Raw genomic sequence first — 25,777 nt, forward strand, 5'->3', positions numbered from 1 at the left:
GCACTGCTACCAGACATATTTTAGAGCAAGATCTACCGTCGTTTCCTTCTCCGCATACTTCTGTGCATTTGGATGCTACTGACGTCGGGGGGGGTGTGTCTCCCACTTCTTCCTCCCCGCCCTGCTTTGTCGGAGGGTTAGGGGCTTTGCTTGCTTTGGGCTTCATAGCTTCCGGGTGTAGAGCGGCTATGTGCCTGTCGCTATCGCACTCTGTGCATTTCATAGCTTCTTTGCAGTCCTTGAATAAATGAGTTGTGGAAGCACAACATTTGAAACAGGCTCCCCATTCCCTGAGTAGGTTCTTTCGCTCCTCTATGGGTTTCATCCTGAATCCAAAGCACTTGTTAAGTGGATGCGGCTTTTTGTGGATAGGGCATTCTTTGTTAAGGTCCCTTGGTTTTTTGTCCCTGTCGGCCGTCTGGCTGGGACTCGCGTGGGTCGTAGGGGGCACGTCCGTCCTGTGGACCGAGATGGGTGTTCTGGAATCCTTGTACCTTGCTGTTGACCTTTCGTTCCTCGGGTGGCTGGCGCTGGATGTGGTTTGCGCCCCTAAGATGAAGCTGGGATCATTCCTTGTCTTTGCTGCTTCGCGAATGAAGCTCAAGAAAACTGAGAATGGGGGGTAGACAACCTGCTTCTCCCTTTTGTATTTGGAACCTTGTGAAAGCCACCTTTCTTGGAGGTTGAAGGGTAGCTTCTCCAGGATGGGTCTCACTCCACGAGCTGAATCTAGGGCGTTGAGACCCATTAAGGAATGGTCTTTCCTTGCGAACTCCAGTTCTTGCAGCAGGTCTCCAAGATCTCGTAACTTCGAGTAGTCTTTAGTTGTGATCTTGGGGAAGCTCTCGATTCTTTTGAAGAGTGAATCTTCGACTGCTTCGGGGCTGCCATAGGACTCTTCTAGCCTTTCCCACACTAGGTCAAGACCTACTTGGGGTTGGTGCGCGTTTGCCGCCCGAAGTCTCTGCGCTTGCTCCCTGGATACGTTCCCCAGGAACTTGACTAACAGGTTGAGCTCTTCCCTTGCTGAGAAGTCCAAGCTGTCGATTGCGTCTTTGAACGTGAACTTCCACGTCCGGTAGTTCTCAGGGCGGTCGTCGAAGCTGATGAGTCCTGCGTGCACCAAGTCGCGCCGGATCATGTACTTGGCTATGTCTGTCAGACCTGAGACATCGGCGCGTTTGTCCCGTTCCGAGGTGGTTGCTGGGACGGTCTGTGCGGTCGCCTCTTCCTTGGCGTGGACGCGTGATGGCTGCTGGCCAGTGTGAGGGGCTGTTTTCTCCCGCGTGGGTGTACCTGGATTGCGAGCCTGTTGTGGTGCATCCGTGTGCGCGCTGGCGTGTGGATCACTCTTGTGGCTGTGGCTGTCCCAGGCAGCATGTGCCATTGCAGGAACGGCATCTTCTCCTCGTGGGCCTAGCAGGTCTTCGGTATCTGTGGAGTCGCTCCATCCGTGTTGAGATGGTGCGCTGGTGTTTACACTGAAGAGGCTCCTGACGTAGTCTTCAGTGCGTTGGACTGGATCCTCTGAGGCAAACCGTCTGTAGGGTTGCTCCCCGCCATCCTGTTGCGCGGCAGCTTCTAGGACTTCAGCTTGGGCTATGGCGGCGGCGGCTTCCTTCTCTTGATTAAGTGCCTCTAGATCCGCGTCCAATTCGGCCTTTTTACGCGCCGCGGCGGCATTTGCAGCGGCGGCGGTAGCAGCGGTAGCAGCGGCGGCGGCGTTGGCAGCGGCATTGGCAGCGGCGTTCTGCTCCTCCTCTTCTATGCGCGCTCTTTCTGTCCTTACGGCTGCCTCTCTGCGACTATATTCGGCCCTGGCACGTGCGGCCTCTGCGGTGGCTCGCGCCTTGGTGGCGTTTGTGCTCGCGCTAGACGTGTTGGATTGTGCTGATCTTGCTGACCTTGATGAGTGCCTTGATGTGCTGGAGCGCTGCGACGCGGTCTCCAGGAGGAGCTCTTTCCTCACACTTTGCGCGTCTGTGATAGCGGTCCGCACGCGGCTGTCACGTGTAAGGTCAATGTCATTTTGTAAGTCTCTTTCTTGCAGGCTTTCGCTGGTGTTGGCCCTGGTCAGGTAAGTAATGTATGCTTCTGACAGTTCTTGATAACGCGAGTAATCGGTCCTTAATTGCGTTATTGCCTGCTCGAGCTGTTGCGCATAGTTGCCAACGCTACAAACGTTGCGTATTCCCAGTGTGGTTGTGCTCCAAGCCAACTCTAATTTAGCGCGGTGCGCTTCAATGTCAGTCTCATATTTTTCGCGCCCCTTTTGTGTCAGTGTGACTGTCCGTTTGGGCCTTGCGCCTGCCTGCGCCTGTTGCAGCTGTGCAGCGGTCTCTGTGTCTGAGAGATCGCTTTCCTGCGTGATGTCTGGTGAGGCTCTGAGTTCTGCCATGCTGTAGGTGTGTGTAGGCCTTTGCCAGTGCGTGTGGCGTGCGGTCTTTTACCTTGTCAGCGATGGGCGTCTGTCTCAGATGATGCCGAGCGGTGTCCTGCAGCGTGCAGCGTTGGGGTAGCTGTACTTACAGGTGTCCGTTGGCTCCTCACTGTGGGGCTGAGCAGCGGGTGGACTCAGACAGAGAAAAGGGCAGTTAGGAATTGTAAGAGAAGCACTGTTTGTTGCAAGGCTGCTGTGCAGTTTGAGCTACTGGTTGTCTGTGAAAGCTGCAGACTGTTTGCAGTTGCAGAGGCTGCTCTGTGTACTATTAGCAAAGTAAGGCTGCTCACTGTCTTTGCATAAAGCTGTGGTAGTTTGCTGTGTAGAGGCTTGTGGCTCTGTGTAGCAACGTGCTTGTGCAATGTGGTGAGAGACTGCTGGTTATTTGCTATGTAGGCTGCCTGCTTGTTCCTTTAGCATAAAGGCTGTGGGTAGCAGCTCCTCTGTGTGTATTTCCCAAGGCACACGGTCCTCTTTTTACTCTTTTTACTATTCTGAAGCCAGGGCACGTTGGTATGAATGGCTCCCGATAGCATTAACACAGTTCCCTTTTAAATCACTCCAAGTCCTGTAATATTTCCTCCACTTTATTGGGAAAAGGTAGCAGGGTACAGATACTTGTGGATGGTGTGTAGTGGTGATTATTAGTTAGAAACCGGTAAAAAGAGATGGCCTCACCAAGGGGGATAAACAGAGAAAGGTTCTTTACTCACTGTCTCCAGGGTTGGAAAGAGGAAGTGAGGTGCGGTGTGGGCAAAGGAAAAGTCTAGGGGCAGACCATGTCTGAACAAACAGGAGGGGGGACAGACTAGCCCATTCTGGTGAGGATCTCAGAGACTGCAGTAGCAGCTCACTGATTCCATGCTCGCAGGCAAGGAGTGCAACATTGTTGCAAGCCACACAGGCACAGTATGTGTCTGCAGACTCCATGCAGCTGGGAGTGAGATCTGACAGGCAGAAGCTGCAAAGGAGAGAGGGGGGTGAGTCAGAAATGTGGTTCTTGTTCCATAACACCGGTATTCAATTGAAGTATCTCCAGTTGAACGCTCACAATCCCATCGATAGGGTAATCCTCGTTGCTCAACCCCCTCACCTTCATATGTTCCGCCGACCGCAGGGGACAATGCTTCAGGTGCTGGTCGTAGAAGTGCCGGTATATTATGGTCACTTGAGACCCGGTGTCCAATAGAGCAGCAGCATAGACTCCCTCTACTACCACCCGTACGATGGCCGAAGGGCCCACCTGACAGTAACCATCTCCCCCTGGAGTTCCTTCGCTTGGGCTCAGGTCAGGAGGGGCTTCGGAAGGTGTGGGGGTGGCCTCGGTGGTTTTGGCTTCTGAGGTCTGCCTCTGACAGATCATAGCCCTGGCCGAGCTTCCTTTACGGGGCGTTTCCTTTTCTTGGGTGACTCCATTAGGGCACTCTCTAGAGAAATGGCCTTTCTGTCCACAGGTATAGCAGACGATGTCTTTGAGGTCCAGTCGTCTTGAGTAAGTGGGGGAGGATCTCCCCGAAGCCCACCCTTTCATTGAGGGCGACTTGGGTGGCGCATCTTCCTCTTTGACAGGTGTCTTGGTCCGGCGAGCGGAGGCTCCCGGGGTGTCACTGACCGGAGGATCTCTGACCTTGGTGCCTGCATGCAGCTTGGTATAGGCCATCGTGAATAAGTGAATATAAGGCGCTAACAACTTAAATACATATAATAGTGATACGTGCAAGTGCAATAAAAATTAATATTAGTGCTCAAATAATAAACCCTGCTCAAACCCTCTGGTAGAACCTGTTTCCAGGGTTCCAAGTAGAAAGATGTATTTCAAACAATCCAGGAGGAGCAAAATATAGGGAAATAAAAAACAGAAAACAGTGCAAATTTAAGTGCAGACGTTGAGACTATGATGAAATAATAATGACAATATCTTGGCTCTGCTGGTCTATCTACTTACAAGATGTAAGTGGTAAGTATGCAGTTGGCAGATTGGGCTGCCACCCCAGGTAGTATCTGTGTATTTGTGGATATCCCTCCAGGCTTATCTCGTCAGGGTAACCATGGTGTACATAAGGGAGGAAACAAAGCTACATAGCGCGATCTGTCTTTCCAAAAACTTTATAAAATGAATATGAGCATATAAAATGTGCACTTACAATGTGCCAGAATTAAAAATGCATTTATCACAATCACAGTGATTCTAGGGGGTTTAATCCGATCTCACCGCCTCCTCCCTGGCTCTGGATATCAGCCGTCTGCAGCCTGGAACGCTCAGCTCCGTTTCTCCTCCGGCGCGTGTGACGTCACTGCTCAGTGGAAGGTACAGCTACGGATCCCTCACTAGACCAAAACACCACTCTACGCGTTTCGCCCAGCTCAACAAGCTGTCAATGGCTTCGTCAGGAGTGTGTGTCTGACACACACTCCCGACGAAGCCATTGACAGCTTGTTGAGCTGGGCGAAACGCCTAGAGTGGTGTTTTGGTCTAGTGAGGGATCCGTAGCTGTACCTTCCACTGAGCAGTGACGTCACACGCGCCGGAGGAGAAACGGAGCTGAGCGTTCCAGGCTGCAGACGGCTGATATCCAGAGCCAGGGAGGAGGCGGTGAGATCGGATTAAACCCCCTAGAATCACTGTGATTGTGATAAATGCATTTTTAATTCTGGCACATTGTAAGTGCACATTTTATATGCTCATATTCATTTTATAAAGTTTTTGGAAAGACAGATCGCGCTATGTAGCTTTGTTTCCTCCCTTATGTACACCATGGTTACCCTGACGAGATAAGCCTGGAGGGATATCCACAAATACACAGATACTACCTGGGGTGGCAGCCCAATCTGCCAACTGCATACTTACCACTTACATCTTGTAAGTAGATAGACCAGCAGAGCCAAGATATTGTCATTATTATTTCATCATAGTCTCAACGTCTGCACTTAAATTTGCACTGTTTTCTGTTTTTTATTTCCCTATATTTTGCTCCTCCTGGATTGTTTGAAATACAGCTTGGTATAGGCCTCATGCCCTTTTACGATCCCCAGAATGTCCATGAAGGTAGGGGGAGGTCCCTCCTTTAGTGAGCACCTGATCATGATCACGATGTGGTGAGTGGGGATGGCCCCTCGGAGGAACTGCTTGCGCCGATATTCGTCCATCTCTGAAGATAGGATGAGGCCGCAAGTTCGCAATTTCCACAGGACCAGCTGGATGCGTTGCAGGAAGTCGGACAGGTCTTCCTTCTCCTTCTGTCGGAGAGCGTAATATTTGAACCACAGCTCGCTCTCCTCTTCCTCTTTGCCATAGATCTGGACTAGCAAGTCTACCATCTGGTGAGCAGAGAGATCAGGGTCTTGGTCACGCTGTGCACTGACCATGGTGGCCGCTGGGGGTCGTAGGCTTTCCAGGATTCTCTGCCGTCTGACCGTTTCAGAGCATTGCCATTCGTCGATCACCTTGAGGGTATGCTCCTTCCAAGAATCGATACTTTCTTCGCCTGTGGGGACAGGAACCGTTCCTGAGAACGCCTTCAATTTCCTATAATTTGGGGCTTGAGCGGACGTAGTTATCGCTTCCACAAGCTGCGGGAATGTCACTCCTAGCAGAGAGCCATCATTGTCGGAGCTACTGGCTATCGCTGCTCGCTGCCTATTAGGGGTTGGGGTAGAACTGTTCACAGACCTGTTAGTAACCGGTGATGTTGGCGAACTACCGGCCCAGCTAGTGGCCCCTTGCCTAGCATCAGAAGAGAAGGTCACTCTGGGTAGTGCTATATCTGATCGGATGGGTGTACTGGCGGCCATATCTCTGTCGTCCCTCCTTTCATGTCTGGGGAGGGAAGTGACGTGACTGGAAACGGTTCTGGGGTAAATTAGAGGGCACCCTTGCGGTAAAGTCTCTGGTAGATACACTACTCGTGGGCCTCTATCAGGAAGTATAGCTTATTCAGTGGCTAGCAATAGGGTATTCTCTTGCCGGTCAACGTTATAGTGCTTGCTGATAAGGCGGGCGCCCGCCAGACCAGGTAATGTCCTTACTGCGCTGCAGACGGTAAACATGGAGACATCAGCAAGCACGCCGTCTACAGCGACCACGTGTCGCAGAAGCTCTCCTAGCTTTTCGGCCCAGTCGGCCACTTGTTTGGGCGTGAGCGCAGACATGCTGACTGACAGGGTAACGGTAACTACAAAGTGGGGCACCCCAGGATATCTCAGCAGCGCCTCCAAATGTAACGGGTATTCCCTATGAATACAGCTGCTACTACCTGCTGTGCAACCTGTGTGGCTCTCAGGAGCCTAAGCCTCCGCTAGGGAAACCTGGGGTACATACATATTATACATATCTTGGTGCAACGCCTCCACCTGGGAGGGATCCCAACGGAGTGGGAGGAGGCCCTCACAGGAAACAACCACACAAAGCGAGTAAATGTAAAACAGGACTGGCTTTACTGCATAGCAACATATATCAAACACAAATCAACATGCGCCACGGCGGACGCTAACCACACTGGGCGTCACGGCAAACGCTAACCACACTAGGCGTCACGGCGGACGCTAACCACACTAGGCGTCACGGCGGACGCTACCACCTCTAGGCGTCACGGCGGACGCTAACCTCCCACAGTGTGACCCCACCCTGTGTCCAGTAACCCCCACCCAAATGTCTCGTACTCCCAGAGTCAAATACCACTATGCATATGTGTGTGTGACTGCGCAGCCACTATGTTTGGTGATAGGCCTGGTTGGTGCACGTGAGTTGCAGGTTACCTGCCCGGGCTCCAGCCACGGGTACCGCGATATCAATCCGCACGATCCGACGTTGTCCTCCACACCGCGTGGGTTGAAAGTCCAGCGCGAACAATGTCTCTCCTAGTCTTAGGGTCTTTGGTGGTGTTCTGAGCCCAGAACCCACCTCGCAGGGCCGCACGGCTTCAGCACTGTGTCCCTGACTACTTGACCAAATAATGGGGCAGTGTCCCTATCTAGGGCCTGTCCCTAAGCTCCACAAGCTGACAGGTGACTCAGGACCTAACTGGGACCTTGGGGGCTGCTGGCCTAATGCAGAGGGTCACTGACCCCTGCATCCACCTCTTACCCCTAGCTGGTCCGGATCCTGAGTGCCTGCGTGCTGCCAAAACCCCGCGAAATGTATCTAACTGGGAGCAGGGGAATCCGGCCTTCCGATTGGCTCCCTGGCGTCATGTGTCTCTGCCCCTGTGCACCCTGGGGGCTGGCAGACTCATCTCGCGCATGCGCGAGCTATCCTGGGGCCTCCCGCGCTGTGTTCTACCACTGCGCATGCGCGACAGCCCTAACATGGCGGCGCCCTGCTTCCCGAGCCGCCGGGCCGGTGGCAACGCGATCGCGGCCTTAGCGACGGCCCAATCGCATCCCCGGCAACCGGCCTGCTCGCCGCTCGCGTCCCTAGCTACCAGGGATCGATCTCTCTCTCTGCGCGCCGGCCCGATCCACACGCGCGCTCGCAACTGGGAAGGAGGGGGTGAGTGCGCGAGGGGGGACCTGGCTACACGCGAGGGGGGACCTGGCTACACGCGAGGGGGGACCTGGCTACATATATAAAAATCAATCATGAAGAAAATGTTTTAGTTCCCATTCTACATTAAGGCCACAAGGTTGCCAACTGTTTCAAACTTTTTCTCTTCCTGAGAGGTTTTCTATAGCGAGAAATTAGGGCAGAGATGTAAGGAGGGGCAGAAGAGTGTAAAGCTTTAAAAGTGAGGAGGAGAATTGCATTTGTGATATGGGATTTGATCGGTAGCCAGGAGAGGGATTTCAGGAGGGGAGACGCTGAGACAGATCTAGGAAAGAGTAGAGTGATTCTGGCAGCAGCGTTTAGGATAGATTGAAGGCGAGACAGGTGAGAGGCAGGAAGGCCGGACAGCAGGAGGTTACAGTAATCAAGACGGGAGAGAATGAGGGCCTGAGTCAGAGTTTTAGCAGTCGTGCAACAGAGGAAATGGTGTATTCAGTGTTATTTTTTGTTATTGTATGTTTTGTTAGTCATTTAGTGAGGCAGCAGTATACTTACACCATGATTTCTCTGTGTGTTTATTTTTACATGTCCTGAGGATATCTTTGTGGACACCTGAGGCCTATCCGGAACCAACCGACTGGACTCAATTATATGGTTTGACCACATTTGCCATTTCTTGATTTCTGGACTTTATAGTTACTCTAAGGTGCAGGAAGCATTTTTTGTTGTTTGTTTAGGTCGGTGGAAGTGTTATTTAGGGAGGACAGACGGTCCAACCCTGGATCAATGTCTCAAATGGAACTGTAATTGGGAAAAATAATTCTAGGAAATGATGCAGAGATATACTTTTTGCAAATGATGCGCCTCTAAGTAAGCAGAGATATACTTTTTGCGAATATTAGCCATGTAACAGGGTGCCTAAGACCAAGTCATATGACATGAGTAGAAACAACAAAACCCTTTTGAAACTTGTGGGGTAGGAAGTCTAAAACAGGTTACACATACACACTGCTCTGCGTGTTACAAATACACACTGCTCTGCGTGTTACACATACACACTGCTCTGCGTGTTACACATACACACTGCTCTGCGTTTCACACAAACACTGCTCTGCGTGTTACACATACACACTGCTCTGCGTGTTACACATACACACTGCTCTGCGTGTTACACATACACACTGCTCTGCGTTTCACACAAACACTGCTCTGCGTGTTACAAATACACACTGCTCTGCGTGTTACACATACACACTGCTCTGCGTGTTACACATACACACTGCTCTGCGTTTCACACAAACACTGCTCTGCGTGTTACACATACACAGTGCTCTGCGCGTTACAAATACACACTGCTCTGCGTGTTACAAATACACACTGCTCTGCGTGTTACACATACACACTGCTCTGCGTGTTACACATACACACTGCTCTGCGTTTCACACAAACACTGCTCTGCGTGTTACACATACACAGTGCTCTGCGTGTTACAAATACACACTGCTCTGTGTGTTACACATACACACTGCTCTGCGTGTTACACATACACACTGCTCTGCATGTTACACATACACACTGCTCTGCGTTTTACACATACACACTGCTCTGCGTGTTACACATACACACTGCTCTGCATGTTACACATACACACTGCTCTGCGTTTCACACAAACACTGCTCTGCGTGTTACAAATACACACTGCTCTGCGTGTTACACATACACACTGCTCTGCGTTTCACACAAACACTGCTCTGCGTGTTACAAATACACACTGCTCTGCATGTTACACATACACACTGCTCTGCATGTTACACATACACACTGCTCTGCGTGTTACACATACACACTGCTCTGCATGTTACACATACACACTGCTCTGCGTTTCACACAAACACTGCTCTGCGTGTTACAAATACACACTGCTCTGCGTGTTACACATACACACTGCTCTGCGTTTCACACAAACACTGCTCTGCGTGTTACAAATACACACTGCTCTGCATGTTACACATACACACTGCTCTGCATGTTACACATACACACTGCTCTGCGTGTTACACATACACACTGCTCTGCGTTTCACACAAACACTGCTCTGCGTGTTACAAATACACACTGCTCTGCGTGTTACACATACACACTGCTCTGCGTGTTACACATACACACTGCTCTGCGTGTTACAAATACACACTGCTCTGCGTGTTACACATACACACTGCTCTGTGTGTTACACATATACACTGCTCTGCATGTTACACATACACACTGCTCTACGTGTTACAGATACACACTAATCTGCGTGTACACATACACACTGCGTGTTACACATACACTGCTCTGGTGTCACACATTCACACTGCTCTGCGTGTCACACATACACACTGCTCTGCGTGTTACACATACACACTGCTCTGTGTGTTACACATACACACTGCTCTGTGTGTTACACATACACACTGCTCTGCGTGTTACAAATACACACTGCTCTGCGTGTTACAGTACACACTGCTCTACGTGTTACAGATACACACTGCTCTGCGTGTTACACATACACACTGCTCTGCGTGTTACACATATACACTGCTCTGCGTGTTACAAATACACACTGCTATGCGTGTTACAAATACACACTGCTCTGCATGTTACAAATACACACTGCTCTGCGTGTCACACATACACACTGCTCTGCGTGTTACAGTACACACTGCTCTACGAGTTACAGACACACACTGCTGTGTGTGTTACACATATACACTGCTCTGCATGTTACACATACACACTGCTCTGCGTGTTACAGTACACACTGCTCTACGTGTTACAGATACACACTGCTCTGCATGTACACATACACACTGCGTTTTACACATACACTGCTCTGGTGTCACACATACACACTGCTCTGCGTGTCACACATACACACTGCTCTGCGTGTTACACATACACACTGCTCTGTGTGTTACACATACACACTGCTCTGCGTGTTATAAATACACACTGCTCTGCGTGTTACAGTACACACTGCTCTGCGTGTCACACATACACACTGCTCTGCGTGTTACACATACACACTGCTCTGCGTGTTACACATATACACTGCTCTGCGTGTTACACATACACTGCGTGTTACACATACACTGCTCTGGTGTCACACATACACACTGCTCTGCGTGTCACACATACACACTGCTCTGCGTGTTACAAATACACACTGCTCTGCGTGTTACATATACACACTGCTCTGCATGTTACAATTACACACTGCTCTGCGTGTTACACATAAACACTGCTCTGCATGTTACAAATACACACTTCTCTGCGTGTTACAAATACACACTGCTCTGCGTATTACACATACACACTGCTCTGCGTGTTACAAATACACACTGCTCTGCGTGTTACAAATACACACTGCTCTGCGTGTTACACATACACACTGCTCTGCGTGTTACACATACATACTGATCTGCGGGTTACAAATACACACTGCTCTGCGTGTTACACATACACACTGCTCTGTGTGTTACACATACACACTGCTCTGCGTGTTACAAATAGACACTGCTCTGCATGTCACAAATACACACTGCTCATTACACATACACACTGCTCTGCGTGTTACACATACACACTGCTCTGCGTGTCACACATACACACTGCTCTGCGTGTTAAAGTTACATACTGCTCTGCGTATTACAAATACACAGTGCTCTGCGTGTCACACATACTGCTCTGCGTGTCACACATACACACTGCTCTGTGTGTCACACATACACACTGCTCTGCGTGTCACACATACACACTGCTCTGCGTCACACATACACACTGCTCTGCGTGTCACACACACTGCTCTGCGTGTCACACATACACACTTTTCTGCGTATTACACATACACGCTACTCTGCGTGTTACACATACACACTGCTCTGCGTGTTACACATACACTCTGCTCTGCGTGTACACATACATACTGCATGTTACACATACACACTGCTCTGCATGTTACACATACACACTGTTCTACGTGTTACACATGTGCTACGTGAAGGTGAAAGAAAACGGCGCTAACTCTATTAGTGTACACTAATAATATACAGTGAATATTTTGACCAAATCAATTAATTGTTAAACAGTGATATTGTGTTCAAATAACGTGATAATATTATTAAAAGGTTCAAACCCCCTGCTCAAACCCAGCTGGTGGGGACTGGTTTCGCTAGTCCCACAAATCGTCACTCTCCAGTTGTAATCCAGGGGGAGCATGAAGGGAAAAGAACATAAAACAGGAAAAAACAATCTAAGTGCAGACAATAAAATTCAAGTGATATAAATTCTGCGTTCTTTCTTGGCTCATATGTGATGTCTACTTACAAGATGTAAGTCAAAATCAAGCGGTTTTGACACTCAATGGTCTCTGCTGTGCAGGTATTCCCACCAGGTGATAGGGTCTCCAGCTCTCAGCTCCGCAGCAAAGTGTATGTAAAAGAAATACAGACCATAGTGCAGACCAGTATGATGTAAAAAACTAGACTTTATGGGGTTTTAAAAATGAACACTTACAATAAAAACAAGTATTTCAGGCATGTACCACAATCATTGTGATCAAAGAGAGAAGATTAATTGGTTTACACTTCAGGCTCACCCGCCTCCTCCGGTGTGACTTGGTGTGGACCACCACTCTCAGGGACTTTGTACCTCCAGCGGTGGGCGCATTGATCCAGGTCTCTCTCCCCTCGTGGGTTCCCTCTTCTGTGGGTCGATCACCTTCCCATAGCAGCTGCCCGCAGGTACTGTGGAGTTCTTCACTGGGATACAGCCTCTCTGATGGATGTTTCAGCTTCACTTTTACAACGATGCGTCACTTCCGCTCCGTCCCGATACGTCACTTCCGGTCGCGGTTCTGTGAGTATCTGTCAGTAAATTTCTCCTCTCTTCTCTCTCCTCTCTGGGCGGCTACCACTCTACGCGTTTCGCCAAAAAAGGGTGTGTGGCGAAACGCGTAGAGTGGTAGCCGCCCAGAGAGGAGAGAGAAGAGAGGAGAAATTTACTGACAGATACTCACAGAACCGCGACCGGAAGTGACGTATCGGGACGGAGCGGAAGTGACGCATCGTTGTAAAAGTGAAGCTGAAACATCCATCAGAGAGGCTGTATCCCAGTGAAGAACTCCACAGTACCTGCGGGCAGCTGCTATGGGAAGGTGATCGACCCACAGAAGAGGGAACCCACGAGGGGAGAGAGACCTGGATCAATGCGCCCACCGCTGGAGGTACAAAGTCCCTGAGAGTGGTGGTCCACACCAAGTCACACCGGAGGAGGCGGGTGAGCCTGAAGTGTAAACCAATTAATCTTCTCTCTTTGATCACAATGATTGTGGTACATGCCTGAAATACTTGTTTTTATTGTAAGTGTTCATTTTTAAAACCCCATAAAGTCTAGTTTTTTACATCATACTGGTCTGCACTATGGTCTGTATTTCTTTTACATACACTTTGCTGCGGAGCTGAGAGCTGGAGACCCTATCACCTGGTGGGAATACCTGCACAGCAGAGACCATTGAGTGTCAAAACCGCTTGATTTTGACTTACATCTTGTAAGTAGACATCACATATGAGCCAAGAAAGAACGCAGAATTTATATCACTTGAATTTTATTGTCTACGTGTTACACATACACACTGTTCTACGTGTTACACATACACACTGCTCTGCGTGTTAAACATTCACACTGCTCTGCGTGTGACACATACACACTGCTCTGCGTGTTACACATACACACTGCTCTGCATGTTACAGATACACACTGCTATGCGTGTTACACATACACTGCTCTGTGTGTTACACATACACACTGCTCTGCGTGTTACACATACACACTGCTCTGCGTGTTACACATACACACTGTTCTACGTGTTACGCAGACACACTGCTCTGCGTGTCACAAATACACACTGCTCTGCATGTTACAAATACACACTGCTCTGCGTGTTAAATATACACACTGCTCTGCGTGTTACACATACACACTGCTCTGCGTGTCACACATACACACTGCTCTGCGTGTCACACATGCACACTGCTCTGCGTGTCACACATACACACTGCTCTGCATGTCACACATACACACTGCTCTGCGTGTCACACATACACACTGATCTGCGTGTCACACATACACACTGCTCTGCGTGTCACTCATACACACTGCTCTGCGTGTCACACATACACACTGCTCTGCGTGTTACACATACACACTGCTCTGCGTGTCACACATACTGCTCTGCGTGTCACACATACACACTGCTCTGCGTGTCACACATACACACTGCTCTGTGTGTCACACATACACACTGCTCTGCGTGTTACACATACACACTGCTCTGCATGTTACACATACACACTACTCTGCTTGTCACAAATACACACTGCTCTGCGTGTTAAAGTTACATACTGCTCTCCGTGTTACAAATACACACTGCTCTGCGTGTCACACATACACACTGCTCTGCGTGTCACACATACACACTGCTCTGCGTGTCACACACACTGCTCTGCGTGTCACACATACACACTGCTCTGCGTGTCACACATACACACTGCTCTGCATGTCACAAATACACACTGCTCGTTACACATACACACTGCTCTGCGTGTTACACATACACACTGCTCTGCGTGTTACACATACACACTGCTCTGCGTGTTAAAGTTACATACTGCTCTGCGTGTTACAAATACACAGTGCTCTGCGTGTCACACATACTGCTCTGCGTGTCACACATACACACTGCTCTGTGTGTCACACATACACACTGCTCTGCGTGTCACACATACACACTGCTCTGCGTCACACATACACACTGCTCTGCGTGTCACACATACACACTTTTCTGCGTATTACACATACACACTACTCTGCGTGTTACACATACACACTGCTCTGCGTGTTACACATACACTGCTCTGCGTGTACACAAACATACTGCATGTTACACATACACTCTGCTCTGCATGTTACACATACACACTGTTCTACGTGTTACACATACACACTGCTCTGCGTGTTAAACATTCACACTGCTCTGCGTGTGACACATACACACTGCTCTGCGTGTTACACATACACACTGCTCTGCGTGTTACAGATACACACTGCTATGCGTGTTACACATACACTGCTCTGCGTGTTACACATACACACTGCTCTGCGTGTTACACATACACACTGCTCTGCGTGTTACACATACACACTGTTCTACGTGTTGCGCAGACACACTGCTCTGCGTGTCATAAATACACACTGCTCTGCATGTTACAAATACACACTGCTCTGCGTGTTAAATATACACACTGCTCTGCGTGTTACACATACACACTGCTCTGCGTGTCACACATGCACACTGCTCTGCGTGTCACACATACACACTGCTCTGCGTGTCACACATACACACTGCTCTGCGTGTCACAAATACACACTGCTCTGCGTGTCACACATACACACTGCTCTGCGTGTCACACATACACACTGCTCTGCGTGTCACACATACACACTGCTCTGCGTGTCACTCATACACACTGCTCTGCGTGTCACACATACACACTGCTCTGCGTGTTACACATACACACTGCTCTGCGTGTCACACATACTGCTCTGCGTGTCACACATACACACTGCTCTGTGTGTCACACATACACACTGCTCTGCGTGTCACACATACACACTGCTCTGCGTGTCACACAAACACACTGCTCTGCATGTTACACATACACACTGCTCTGCGTGTTACACATACACACTACTCTGCTTGTCACAAATACACACTGCTCTGCGTGTTAAAGTTACATACTGCTCTGCGTGTTACAAATACACACTGCTCTGTGTGTCACACATACACACTGCTCTGTGTGTCACACATACACACTGCTCTGCGTGTCACACATACACCCTGCTCTGCGTCACACATACACACTGCTCTGCGTGTCACACACACTGCTCTGCGTGTCACACATACACACTTTTCTGCGTATTACACATACACACTACTCTGCGTGTTACACATACACACTGCTCTGCGTGTTACACATACACTCTGCTCTGCGTGTACACATACATACTGCATGTTACACATACACACTGCTCGGCATGTTACACATACACACTGTTCTACGTGTTACACATACACACTGTTCTACGTGTTACACATACACACTGCTCAGCGTGTTAAACATTCACACTGCTCTGCGTGTTACACATACACACTGCTCTGCATGTTACACATACACACTGTTCTACGTGTTACGCAGACACACTGCTCTGCGTGTCACAAATACACACTGCTCTGCGTGTTAAATATACACACTGCTCTGCGTGTCACACATACACACTGCTCTGCGTGTCACACATGCACACTGCTCTGCGTGTCACACATACACACTGCTCTGCGTGTCACACATACACACTGCTCTGCGTGTCACACATACACACTGCTCTGCGTTTCACACATACACACTGCTCTGCGTGTCACTCATACACACTGCTCTGCGTATCACACATACACACTGCTCTGCGTGTTACACATACACACTGCACTGCGTGTCACACATACTGCTCTGCGTGTCACACATACACACTGCTCTGCGTGTCACACATACACACTGCTCTGTGTGTCACACATACACACTGCTCTGCGTGTTACACATACACACTGCTCTGCGTGTTACACATACACACTACTCTGCTTGTCACAAATACACACTGCTCTGCGTGTTAAAGTTACATACTGCTCTGCGTGTTACAAATACACACTGCTCTGCGTGTCACACATACACACTGCTCTGCGTGTCACACACACTGCTCTGCGTGTCACACATACACACTGCTCTGCGTGTCACACATACACACTGCTTTGCGTGTCACACATACACACTGCTCTGCGTGTCACACATTCACACTGCTCTGCTTGTCACACACACTGCTCTGCGTGTCACACATACACACTGCTCTGCGTGTCACACGTACACACTGCTCTGCGTGTCACACGTACACACTGCTCTGCGTGTTACACATACACACTGCTCTGCGTGTACACATACATACTGCATGTTACACATACACACTGCTCTGCGTGTTACACATACACTCTGCTCTGCGTGTTACACATACACACTGCTCTACGTGTTACACATACACACTGCTCTGCGTCTTAAACATACACACTGCTCTGCGTGTCACACATACACACTGCTCTGCGTGTCACACACACTGCTCTGCGTGTCACACACACTGCTCTGCGTGTCACACATACACACTGCTCTGCGTGTCACACATACACACTGCTTTGCGTGTTACACATACACACTGCTCTGCGTGTACACATACATACTGCATGTTACACATACACTCTGCTCTGCGTGTCACACATACACACTGCTCTGCGTGTCACACATACACACTGCTCTGCGTGTCACACATACACACTGCTCTGCGTGTCACACATACACACTGCTCTGCGTGTCACTCATACACACTGCTCTGCGTGTCACACATACACACTGCTCTGCGTGTTACACATACACACTGCTCTGCGTGTCACACATTCTGCTCTGCGTGTCACACATACACACTGCTCTGCGTGTCACACATACACACTGCTCTGCGTATCACACATACACACTGCTCTGCGTGTTACACATACACACTGCTCTGCGTGTTACACATACACACTACTCTGCTTTTCACAAATACACACTGTTCTGCGTGTTAAAGTTACATACTGCTCTGCGTGTTACAAATACACACTGCTCTGCGTGTCACACATACACACTGCTCTGTGTGTCACACATACACACTGCTCTGCGTGTCACACATACACACTGCTCTGCGTGTCACACATACACACTGCTCTGCGTGTTACACATACACACTGCTCTGCGTGTTACACATACACACTACTCTGTCACAAATACACACTGCTCTGCGTGTTAAAGTTACATGCTGCTCTGCGTGTTACAAATACACACTGCTCTGCGTGTCACACATACACACTGCTCTGCGTGTCACACATACACACTGCTCTGCATGTCACACATACACACTGCTCTGCGTGTCACACACACTGCTCTGCGTGTCACACATACACACTGCTCTGCGTGTCACACATACACACTGCTCTGCGTGTCACACATACACACTGCTCTGCGTGTCACACACACTGCTCTGGCTGTCACACACACTGCTCTGCGTGTCACACACACTGCTCTGCGTGTCACACATACACACTGCTCTGCATGTCACACGTACACACTGCTCTGCGTGTCACACGTACACACTGCTTTGCGTGTTACACATACACACTGCTCTGCGTGTACACATACATACTGCATGTTACACATACACTCTGCTCTGCGTGTTACACATACACACTGCTCTGCGTGTACACATACATACTGCATGTTACACATACACTCTGCTCTGCGTGTTACACATACACACTGCTCTGCGTCTTAAACATACACACTGCTCTGCGTGTCACACATACACACTGCTCTGCGTGTCACACACACTGCTCTGCGTGTCACACATACACACTGCTCTGCGTGTTACACATACACACTGCTCTGCGTGTTACAGATGCACACTGCTATGCGTGTTACACATTCACTCTGCTCTGCGTGTTACACATACACTGCTCTACGTGTCACACATACACATTGCTCTGCGTGTTACACATACACACTGCTCTGTGTGTTACACATACACACTTCTCTGTGTGTCACACATACACACTGCTCTGCGTGTTACACATACACACTGCTCTGCGTGTTACACATACACACTGCTCTGCGTGTTACACATACACTGTTCTGCGTGTCACAAACACACACTGCTCTGCGTGTCACACATACACACTGCTCTGCGTGTCACACATACACACTGCTCTGCGTGTCACACATACACACTGCTCTGCGTGTCACACAAACACACTGCTCTGCGTGTTACACATACACACTGCTCTGCGTGTTACACACACACTGCTCTGCATGTTAGAGTTACATACTGCTCTGCGTGTTACACATACACACTGCTCTGCGTGTTACACATACACACTGCTCGTTACACATACACACAGCTCTGCGTGCCACACATACACACTTCTCTTCGTGTTACACATACACACTGCTCTGCGGGTTAGAGTTACATACTGCTCTGCGTGTCACACATACACACTGCTCTGCGTGTCACACATACACACTGCTCGTTACACATACACACAGCTCTGCGTGCCACACATACACACTGCTCTGCGTGTTACACATACACACTGCTCTGCGTGTTACACATACACACTGCTCAGCGTGTTAGTTACATACTGCTCTGCGGGTTACACATACATACTGCTATGCGTGTCACACATACACACTGCTCTGCGTGTTACACATACACACTGCTCAGCGTGTTAGTTACATACTGCTCTGCGGGTTGCACATACATACTGCTATGCGTGTCACACATACACACTGCTCTGCGTGTTACACATACACACTGCTCTGCGTGTACACATACATACTGCATGTTACACATACACTCTGCTCTGCGTGTTACACATACACTCTGCTCTGCGTGTTACACATACACACTGCTCTGCGTCTTAAACATACACACTGCTCTGCGTGTCACACATACACACTGCTCTGCGTGTCACACACACTGCTCTGCGTGTCACACATACACACTGCTCTGCGTGTTACACATACACACTGCTCTGCGTGTTACAGATGCACACTGCTATGCGTGTTACACATTCACTCTGCTCTGCGTGTTACACATACACTGCTCTATGTGTCACACATACACATTGCTCTGCGTGTTACACATACACACTGCTCTGTGTGTTACACATACACACTTCTCTGTGTGTCACACATACACACTGCTCTGCGTGTTACACATACACACTGCTCTGCGTGTTACACATACACACTGCTCTGCGTGTTACACATACACTGTTCTGCGTGTCACAAACACACACTGCTCTGCGTGTCACACATACACACTGCTCTGCGTGTCACACATACACACTGCTCTGCATGTCACACATACACACTGCTCTGCGTGTCACACAAACACACTGCTCTGCGTGTTACACATACACACTGCTCTGCGTGTTACACATACACACTGCTCTGCATGTTAGAGTTACATACTGCTCTGCGTGTTACACATACACACTGCTCTGCGTGTTACACATACACACTGCTCGTTACACATACACACAGCTCTGCGTGCCACACATACACACTTCTCTTCGTGTTACACATACACACTGCTCTGCGGGTTAGAGTTACATACTGCTCTGCGTGTCACACATACACACTGCTCTGCGTGTCACACATACACACTGCTCGTTACACATACACACAGCTCTGCGTGCCACACATACACACTGCTCTGCGTGTTACACATACACACTGCTCTGCGTGTTACACATACACACTGCTCAGCGTGTTAGTTACATATTGCTCTGCGGGTTACACATACATACTGCTATGCGTGTCACACATACACACTGCTCTGCGTGTTACACATACACACTGCTCAGCGTGTTAGTTACATACTGCTCTGCGGGTTGCACATACATACTGCTATGCGTGTCACACATACACACTGCTCTGCGTGTTACACATACACACTGCTCTGCGTGTCACACATACACTGCTCTGCGTGTCACACATACACACTGCTCTGCGTGTTACACATACACACTGCTCTGCGTGTTAGAGTTACATACTGCTCTGTGTGTTACACATACACACTGCTCTGCGTGTTACACATACACACTGCTCTGCGGGTTAGAGTTACATACTGCTCTGCATGTTACACATACATACTGCTCTGCGTGTTACACATACACACTGCTCTGCGTGTTACACATACACACTGCTCTGCATGTTACACATACACACTGCTCTGCGTGTTACACATACACACTGCTCAGCGTGTTAGTTACATACTGCTCTGCGTGTTACACATACATACTGCTCTGCATGTTACACATACACACTGCTCTGCGTTTTACACATACACACTGCTCTGCGTGTTACACATACACACTGCTCTGCGTGTTAGAGTTACATACTGCTCTGCGTGTTACACATACACACTGCTTTGCGTGTTACACATACACACTGCTCTGCGTGTTAGAGTTACATAATGCTCTGCGTGTTACACATACACACTGCTCTGCGTGTTAGTTACATACTGCTCTGCATGTTACACATAACCCCACTACCACTGGAGTTTTCTTGCTATACACTCTGGTATAAATAAACTGACCGAACATGTGACCCCTTATACCGACCCCAAGACCTAAGGGCCATATTACTAAATGGTGCTATGAAACAGATGACCTTCCAGCCCTGGAAGAAACGTTACAAACCATTCAGCTGAACGAGCGGCACTATGTCTTCCTGTGCTGGAAGGATTCTTATGGAATTGCATTGAATATTACGTTTGACCCATAATCCTCTCCTGGAATCACCTATTCTCTCCTCACCTTCCTACCTGCTGTACTCTGCGCTCCTTCTCCCTGTATTAGTAATCTGTGCTGGCTGCATCCCCCCGCAGTGCCCAGTGATTAGACCTCTGCAACCTCCTCCCAGAATCCCTATAGAGGAGCGAGTCATGTCAGCAGCATCCAGATCTCACACTATTCAGCCATAAACTTGTTTTCCAAACCCTGTGTCATACATCTCCCTGCTGCTCACACACCTGTGTCATACGTCTCCCTGCTGCACACACACCTGTGTCATACGTCTCCCTGCTGCTCACACACACCTGCGCTATACGTCTCCCTGCTGCTAACACACCTGTGTCATACGTATCCCTGCTGCACACACACCTGTGCCAAACGTCTCCCTGCTGCACACACACCTGTGTCATACGTCTCCCTGCTGCATACACACCTGTGCCAAACGTCTCCCTGCTGCTCACACACACCTGTGTCATACGTCTCCCTGCTGCACACACACACACACACCTGTCCCATACGTCTCCCTGCTTCACACACACACCTGTGTCATACGTCTCCCTGCTGCACACACACCTGTGTCATACGTCTCCCTGCTGCACACACACACACCTGTATCATACTTCTCCCTGCTGCACACACCTTTGTCATACGTCTCCCTGCTGCACACACACCTGTGTCATACGTTTCCCTGCTGCACACACACACCTGTGTCATACGTCTCCCTGATGCACACACACCTGTGTCATACTTCTCCCTGCTGCACACACACACACCTGTGTCATACGTCTCTCTGATGCACACACACCTGTGTCATACTTCTCCCTGCTGCACACACCTGTGTCATACGTCTTCCTGCTGCATAGACACCTGTGTCATATGTCTCCCTGTTGCACACACACCTGTGTCATACTTCTCCCTGCTGCACACACCTGTGTCATACGTCTTCCTGCTGCATACACACCTGTGTCATATGTCTCCCTGTTGCACACACACACCTGTGCCATACACACAGGGGGATTATTTGGGCTGAAAAAGGTTTAACACACAATTTGCGGTAACAGAAGTTAGATTTCCCACCTTCTTTATCACACGAGGCAGTCAGTAAACTCTGCTATTTGTTTGTTTCCAACAATGTGACATGAAATGTTCTGCCCGAGAAATGTAATATTTACCCATAAAATAATGTGATTTCTTTCTCACACAGAGTCTGCTGATTCTATAGTGACACATTCCCATCAGGATCTGTATATAACACTCACCTCACCCTCCATAGTAACACAGACACGGTGATATTCACAGGTTACTCATCCCAGCTCCATCTCCACCCAGCTGTAAGTACAATTATTTCTAGTGTTTTTATATTAACTGTAATTTTTACTAAGTTGATCTTTTTATGTGTAATGTCTATAAATATTCTCTGCAATACAAACCCCCCTAATACTCCTCGTGTGTAATAACTAGATACTATACTGTAAGTAACACTGTATCCCCGGGGTGCAGCCCCCCCAGATATGTCTGATCTGTCCTGTGCTGAGCGTATTATTACACCTGTGATAACCTGTAACATTCTCTAACAGATCTGTAAAGATGCTTCTCTCCCAGAGACCTCTGCTGCTCGCGCTTCTCCTGGGGATAATCTCCATTGTCACATTGGTGGAATCGGCCAAATATGAGACGTAAGAAATGGAGTTTGTGGGACAGAGAAAGGAATAGAGATTTATTGGTGCTGTGTGTAGGATTGTAGCTGGGGATCCTTCATGTGATGCGTATCTGATATTAACCTTGTAACTGATATTAACCCTCCTGTGCCTGTTCCATACGCAGCCTGCCTTACATGTTATTATATTTCTCTGTGTGTTATTATATATCTCTGTGTGTTATTATATCTCTCTGCGAGTTATTATATCTCTCTGTGTGTTATTATATCTCTCTGCGAGTTATTATATCTCTCTGTGTGTTATTATATCTTTCTGCGTGTTATTATATCTCGGCATGTTATATCTCTGTGTGTTATCATATCTCTCTGCGTGTTATTATGGCTCTGTGTGTTATTATATCTCTCTGCGTGTTATTATGTCTTCGTGTGTTATTATATCTCTCTTCGTGTTATTATATCTCTCTGCTTGTTATTATATCTCTCTGCGTGTTATTATATCTCTCTGCTTGTTATTATATCTCTCTTCGTGTTATTATATCTCTCTGCTTGTTATTATATCTCTCTGCGTGTTATTGTATATCTCTGCGTGTTATTATATCTCTGCGTGTTATTATATCTCTCTGCGTGTTATTATATCTCTCTGCGTGTTATTATATCTCTGTATGATTTTATACATCTCTGCGTGTTATTATATATATATATATTATTAGATCTCTCTGCGTGTTATATATATATATATATATATATATATATATTATTATTATATCTCTCTGTTATTATATCTCTGTATGTTTTATAGATCTTTGCGTGTTATTATATATATATATATTATTATTATATCTCTCTGCGTGTTACTATATCTCTAAGCGTGTTATTATATCTCTCTGTGTTGTTATTGTATCTCTCTCTGCAATTCTTTACTTGCCCATGTGGCAGTGAATGGGTTAAATCTGTGGGAAATATTTGCCCCCTGACTCCCCGGGGGACATTTCCTGACATCAGTTTGTTGTCTTCATCTCTAGTGAAGAAGATCAGATGTTGGAGACCAAGAGAGAGGAGAATGAGCAGGGAAATCGCATGGAGAGACTGGCAGGTCTCCTGGAAGAAGTGCGCTCTCTTCTCAGACGGGAGACGCGGGCGGATCGTATAGAGACCAGAGATAATATAGAGACCAGAGATAATATAGAGACCAGAGATAGTCCTTCACTTTTTTATCTTGTTGGGAAGCACTTAGGGGGCTTGGGCATGGGGCGTTAATAAATTCTGCTCCTTACACGTGAGCTTTGCAATGTCCTGTAACAGTGCGCTCTCTGTATAAGGACAATGTCCTGTAACACTGCGCTCTCTGTATAAGGACAATGCCCTGTAACACTGGGCTCTCTGTATAAGGACAATGTCCTGTAACACTGCGCTCTCTGTATAAGGACAATGCCCTGTAACACTGCGCTCTCTGTATAAGGACAATGTCCTGTAACACTGCGCTCTCTGTATAAGGACAATGCCCTGTAACACTGCGCTCTCTGTATAAGGACAGTATACATGTCACGCTGCTTTTATGGGTTTCCTAAATCTCCTGATTTCCTGCTTTCTCCATGAAATAATAATGATAGAAATGAGAGATCACTGTTACAATGAGACAGACTGTAACATGAAGATAAAAGGGTGTCCCTCACTAATCCACGCCAGAGATTTAGCACACGCTAGTGTCACTGACGTGACTAGTACTAACATGTACTAATGTGAGTGTGCGCTTTAGTGAGTGAGACTCAGCATGTGTCACACACACACACATGAGAAGAACATGCTACTAATAACCGTGCGTGTGCTGACAGTATACCTAATATCTGTGTCTGTGTCACACTGTCAGTGCTGAGAAGGGTTTCTTCCTCTGTCTGTAACCGTATAATCACAAAGATCATTTGTACGCTGCTTTTCCCTTTTACTTTGCAATAAAACAGCATTTCAGCATCAGTTTGTGTATTCTCCTACCTCACAGTGACGCACACACACACACATACACACCTCTATCCCCACAGTGACAGTACTACTTCAGTAACAGTACACACACACGATAATGCACATACACCCCCACATAATAATGCACACACACAATGGTACCCCCACATTCTCTACACATTCACTACACAGACACACACACAGACACATAATAATACACACACACACACACACACACACACACACACACACACACACACACACACACACACACACACACACACACACACACACACACACACACACACACACACTGATACCCCCACATTAATTACACAGCCACACACATACACACACACACAGACACACTGGTACCCTACACATACATATTAGAATAAACACATATGTATGTATGCTTTTATTTATATAGCACCAGCAATGTACCCCGCACGTTACAGCGCTGCATGGCCCGTGTACCCCCATTCTTGGCCCTTCTGCGTTCCGCTGCACCCCAATAAACACAGAAACCTTAAGTTTGATCAAATGGCCGCAGCCTTTTATTTAACCATAAACCTCAAACCTTCCTGGGATTGGTCAGCAAGTCGCCCCAAACCTGCGACCATGCTCAGCACCGGTACCTGACCCAGTGACCCTGCTCAGCACCGCTACATGACCCAGTGACCCTGACACTGCTCAGCGCCGCTACATGACCCAGTGACC

At 48.3% G+C, this 25,777-nt stretch overlaps 1 protein-coding gene across 1 annotated transcript in view; it reads left to right on the forward strand.

Annotated features, from left to right (window-relative positions):
* The window catches only part of LOC142473344 (uncharacterized), a 131,480-nt gene extending 106,144 nt beyond the window's left edge, over positions 1–25,336 (forward strand). The window contains exons 3-7 of the mRNA XM_075580581.1: positions 4,624–4,748; positions 8,518–8,576; positions 22,649–22,775; positions 23,022–23,120; positions 24,124–25,336. The gene's annotated coding sequence lies outside the window, so the exon portion shown is untranslated. The remainder of the gene's footprint in view (positions 1–4,623; positions 4,749–8,517; positions 8,577–22,648; positions 22,776–23,021; positions 23,121–24,123) is intronic.
* Positions 25,337–25,777: the final 441 nt, after the last annotated feature.

This window comes from Ascaphus truei (genome assembly GCF_040206685.1).
Source record: "Ascaphus truei isolate aAscTru1 chromosome 3 unlocalized genomic scaffold, aAscTru1.hap1 SUPER_3_unloc_6, whole genome shotgun sequence".
NCBI classification, from domain to species: domain Eukaryota; kingdom Metazoa; phylum Chordata; class Amphibia; order Anura; family Ascaphidae; genus Ascaphus; species Ascaphus truei.